A 5,983-nucleotide genomic window follows, 5' to 3' on the forward strand; every position below is an offset into this window, starting at 1 on the left:
GACTGCGAGTAAAGACTGACGGGAAGAGCCTTAAATCCCCCCCCTCCTATCAAACACCATGACTGTTGTCCAACCCGACCGTCGGTATCTGCGTCTCAGATTACACAGCAGCTGGAGGCACTAAACCAGGACTTCAAGTCCTACTCCAGCCATCTACAATAATCATCACTCAGATCATTAAACAGTTACAGCCCTGGGCAGACCTGTTCTCACTGAAAGAACGAAAGAGATGAAACATTTAAACCTTGATGTTGCTTCATGGGTGATCTGGATTTGTTGGGTTTAAACTGGAGGGAAAGAACAGACCCGTAAACCTCATGAGCGCAGGAAGGAGAAACAGGTGACTGTGTGAGGGCCGGCTTCTCCGCTGCTATGTGCCGAAGTATTAATACATCCTGTAGTCTTCTAGCACTTCGGCTGCAGGAGCGCTGATTGCAGCTGGAGGTAGACGATGCTCATAAAACCATTAAAACTGTGAAGATGGGAGTTCTGATCGTGACGTCGGCCAGAACGAGTTCCCAATTAGCGCCCGTTACGATCGTGAGCGCGTTGAGTTGTTGAAGTTGTGTTTCTGTTGTGGAAAGGGCAACAATCTGTGTTTTGGAATGTGCCATGTGAGTTGCTCAATATGTGATGTACTTCTAAATATACAGTTGGGTAAACAGAGACGAGCTTCTTGAAGGTAACTGGAGCTGCCAGATGGCACGACTCAGAGACTGACGGAGGGCCGGGGGGGTCCAGCTTCAGTCCTAACACTTCTCTCCTCAAGATTTTAGTGTTTATGAACAGAAAACGGAACACACTGGGATAAAAGCCTAGTGAGGGACTGCATATCCTCCGAGTTTCCCCGAGATCATTTTATGAGAAGTGATGTAGTTATAGCCATTTTAGGCAATCCTTGTAAATTAAATCGGATGCAATCGCATGCAGTTTTGTGAGAACTTGCAAAATGTGTTCGCCCTCAGAGTATGTGCTGATGATGACTCTCAACTACTATCATAAAATCTGAGATCTGTAAATATGACGGAGTCATTCCAATTTTTTGTTTTGGCTAAGGTTGGTTACTTGTGGCAGCCACCTTGAGTTGGATCGACTAAAAAAGTTGATCCGTCATAGATATGCACCCAATAATTACTTTTTGGGGTTTCATTCAACTCTCTCTGGTAGTTCATGAGATATTTTGCTAACAGACAATCTAGCAAATAATGCCAAGGTGTTAAACTTGGTGCAAAGTCCAGAGTTTGGAGTATGTGTTGAGGATGACTCTCGGCTACTACCACATCGAGGTTTAGGTCAATGTCTGTTAAATTGACCGAGGTAGAGACATTTTTGTGTTTGCCAAGGATGCTTAGTTGTGGCAGCCATCTTGAATGGTCTCGACTAAGAAAGTGAATCTGTTGCAGACGTATACATGATTACCTTCTGAGAGCTTCATTTAATGATGGCTTGTTTCAAGATAATGTTTAGTGGGAACAAATGCTCTGAAAGCAATTAGTTTGGACTGTGAGCTGAAAGATAAAAGTGGGAACAATTGTTTTGTAAGGAAGTAAATTTAATTAAAAATTCTAAATATGCCAGGCTTGCCAAGAATGTATTTATATTTTTTTAAACAAAATTAAAAAAAAAAATGGCAGTATGTTGCAAAAAATGTTTTTCTATAGAGTGGAAGGAAAACTTTGAATGTTTCTGTCAAACAAAAAAAGGTTAATATTTAAAACAAACTTTGATCCACAAGCAATTAGAGATCAAATTAACAGTTTACAACCTTAGTTCATTTGTTTGGTTTTTTCCATTCAAATCTCTGACGGAGGAGTTTCCCCTGCTTTGCTGCAACACAACATGGGATTAAAATGCATTTCATTATATCCACTACTTATAGTTTCAGTTATAAATCAAATAAAAGGCAAATAAAAAATAAAATAAAAAACTGGAAAATTTTACAAAGCTGCTAATTCGTAAAAAAAAAAAAAAAAAAATTTAACAGCAACTTCAGCAGATCTCAGTGTCCCGGATAAGAGAGAAGATAGAACTTTATTGATCTTGCAGAACATTGTTGTGCCAGAGTTTCAGTACAAAAGGAACATACAAGATTAAAAACAAGAATATAAAAATGCCAACAAAGTCTAAAACAGGTCAAGTGCAGACAGAAACAATTTATTGTAGAACAGGATTAATGTTATTGTCCTATGTGTAGAAAGTGGGAGAAGTTGAAGAGTTTGATATCCACAGGGAGGAAGGACTTCCCGTGTTCTGTGGAGCACCTCGGTGGTTTCAGTCTACGACTGAAGGTGCTGCAGTAAGAGTCCAGGGTGTCATACAGTGGGTGCGACTTGTTCAGGATCTGGAGCAGTTTCCTCAGCATCCTCTGCTCAGACACCTCTGTCTGCAGGTCCACTCTCAGAACTGAGCCAGCTCCCTTCATGAGTTTGTAGAGTCTGTTTGGCATCAGCTTTCTTCACCCAGCACACCACAGTGTAGAAGATGACACTGGAGATCACCGAGTGGTGAAACATCTGCAGCGTGGTCCTGCAGATGTTAAAAGACCCGAGTCTCCTCAGAAGAAAAAAGGAGACTGCCTTTTCTTGTAGAGGACGTTGGCGTTAGCTGTCCAGTCCAGTTGGTGGACCCCCAGGTACTTGTAGCAGTGCAGTGTCCACCTTAGTACCCTTGATGTTGAAAGGGTTTGGGGATAATCTTCCTGTAGTCCACCTGCAGTTCTTTAGTTTCTCCAGTGTTGAGTTGCAGGTGGTTCTATCCACACCGCTCCACAAAGCTTTCTCTGTATTCTGCTTCCTGGACACCAGTGATGCAGCCCTCAATGGCAGAGTAATCCGAGCACTTCCGCAGATGGCAGGATTGGGAGTTGACCTGAAATCTGAGATGTATAGTGAACAGAAATGGTGAGAGGATGTGAGAAACACTGAAATACTCCAAGTTTTCCTTCAAATGAACAGTTTGTTGGTGTGTAGACATCCCTGAATCCTGTCACGGTGAATGTTGCTCACTTGTTTAAATCTTTAGTTTTGTTCAACCACACAGGCCCTAAAGAAGTTTTATTATTCTTTTAGCTTTTCCCTCTTCAGGGGTTGTCACAGGGAGTCATCCTCCTCCATATGTCCTCACTCCATCTACCTCCATGTCCTCTCTAACTGCATCCATATATCTTGTCTTTTTCCTGGCAGCTGCACTTCTAAATGGCTGACATGGCAGCAACTCGCACTCTGGAGACTGGAACACGACAGGACTCATCAAGACAGGACAGGGTAGACCCAACGATGACGCAAAAAAGGACAAGACTCACAGACAGGCTTAAATATACAGACAAGACAGGACGTGATTACAAACAGCTGCGAACAGGAGGTGGAATTAATCAAGAATAATGAGACACACAAGGGTGCACTGACAGGGAAGGCCCACAAGATGGCGCCACCCCAACTAAGACAGGTCAAATGTGTGTAAAAGTTGTTTAATATTTTAAGTTCAGCTTTTGCAAATTATTGTACATAGTTTTAAGAACTAGTTATTCAACTTAAAATGTATTTTTAAAACCATTTTACGTGGTTTCAAGTAATTGTTCATTTACATTATTTAAGTATTCCCTTGATTTAAAAAAAAAAGTGTTTGTTTTTGCATAATTTAATTTATTTTATGCGTCCAAGTTATTTTATCTGTTGTTTAGTTACACTACAAATTATTTTGAACATTACTGTTGCAGTTCTTTGGACCCAAAGATAATAAACCAGATGACACTTTTATTGTAAAATACGTTGCATATAGTTGTTTTTTTTCTTTCTTTTGCTACGTTTAGTACCGCTACACATATAGAATAATGTTAACAGGGCCGTCAGAGTTGCAATGAGTTTATGTTAGGCGGGTGAATGATCTGATCATCTGACTGTTGATTGCAGTAATCCACATTATTAGCAGAAATAGAGGGCCCCAAACCAAATTTTGCTTAGGGCCCCATTGAGGTTTGGGCCGACACTAGAAAGGCAAAAAAAAAAAAAAAGCATGCACACAAGAAATGTACAAAAATTAGCTAGCTTTTTATTATTAATAATCCATTGTCATACAGCTTGTCTGGTCATCTGTCTGTCATCAGTCTGTAATCCTCTCTAGGCTCACCGATGTCTTCAGTTGAAGCTTCCCTTCTATATTTGCTGGTGATAAGGTTTTACTTTCATATGCTTGTGGGGTACAAAAACACATTCTACTCTGGCCCCAAAAGGTTACTTCAGTAGAAGCAGTGTATAAAAAGTCACGCCGTTGTCCATTCAGTAGGAACTACTCTGAACTGATCATCTGTTGTTGACCCAGTTCTCTTTTATGGTTCCATCATAACATTTCAGTGTTTAAGGGTTGGACTTTGACAGCTTTATTGTTAGAGCTTTATTTTGGCTTCCAGCCATTACAATATATATTTTCTGCTGTTTGAGGATCATGGTCTTGATGCATGGTTCAGTTAAATATTAATATAGTTCACTAATGACTGCAAGGTGTCCTGTTGCTACTAAACAAGTCCAAATCATCAGCCGTCCACCTCCGTTCCTGATATAACTGATGTTTGTGTGCTGATGTGTCTAGCAGTGATTCAAACAAGCGTTCATTTTCATTTATACTGTTAAAAACAAGTTACCAAGACCCGTAGAGTCTGAAATGTAGCTCTCAAGTTTATCTCAAAGGACGAACGTCCTGAAGTGTCCCCTCAATGGTTTAAATGTTTGCCACATGCCTAAAAATGTCTCATTTTATGAAATATAAACCTCAGATGATCAGAAAAGTTCTTACAAACATAAGTAGATTGACCAATAATAACACTGTTCAAAATCATTGCTAACGTCTTAATGACTATTGCAATGGTTTGTTATCTGGGTGTCCAAATACTTCTTTAAAAAGTCTTCAGTTAATCTAAAATTGGCTCCCTGTCAAATGCAGAATTGAATAAAAAATCTTACTTCTAACCTACAAAGCTCTCAACAACCTAGCTCCATCTTATATTACAGATCTTATTGTTCCATGTTTTCCGAACAGAGCACTTCACTTTCAGACTGCAGGCTTACTTGTGGTTAGCCTTGCAGAGGAACATCTTCCAGTTATCAGGCTCCTCTCTTGTGGAACCAACTTCCAGTTTCTGTCCATGAGGCTGACACATTGTCCAGTTTTAAGACGTTCAAATCCTGTAATTAGGGTCGGCTTGTTATGCTGCCTTAAACTTAGACTACTAGAGGAAACACTGACCTCATTTCTTAAAATGAAGTGTTAAAATTGAATAGTTTTCTTTTGATATTATTTCTATCTTAACCTGTGATTCTCAACCAGCCGTTGTGTATCTGTTCCTCCTTCCTAGACAAACATAACAACATTACAGTTTGCTGTATCGTTCTTCTGCACCCTGTATACTTTTTGTTGAATAAACCTTTACACTGTTTAACATGTTGCTGTTTGTTTCAGGCTAATTTTATAAGATACTCTTTCCCCCACCGAACTGTAAAAATGATCAAATTAAAAGGGAAAGTGTTTACTCTCCACAATGACTCTGTATGATTTACACCGTGGTCATGTGACTCATAGACTGCACACAGGTGGAGTCACTTCAGCAAAGCTGCAGCATACAGACTCTTAAAGCCAAAGTACGGAGTTTTTGTCTTTTCCTTTTCTTCTCGTTTAATCTCACTGCCAATTTTTATTATATTAGAAAGGTTTAATATAAGTGGACTGCAATCCATATCCAGAGCCAAATCAAGTTTTATTTGGACCCAGATTGAATGTTAAATTTCAGAAAAATGCAGACGTTGAAAAAAATAGTGATTGATTTATTTTCTGTTTTATTTTTAATGGACCATCCGTGGGGAAAAACATGCTTTCTTTCACCCCCACATATGTGAGAAATATAGAAAGATAGATAGATAGACAGACAGACAGACAGACAGACAGACAGATAGATAGATAGATAGATAGATAGATAGATAGATAGATAGATAGA

The sequence above is a fragment of the Nematolebias whitei genome, chromosome 14 (assembly GCF_014905685.2).
Source record: "Nematolebias whitei isolate Nwh7 chromosome 14, NemWhi1, whole genome shotgun sequence".
NCBI classification, from domain to species: domain Eukaryota; kingdom Metazoa; phylum Chordata; class Actinopteri; order Cyprinodontiformes; family Rivulidae; genus Nematolebias; species Nematolebias whitei.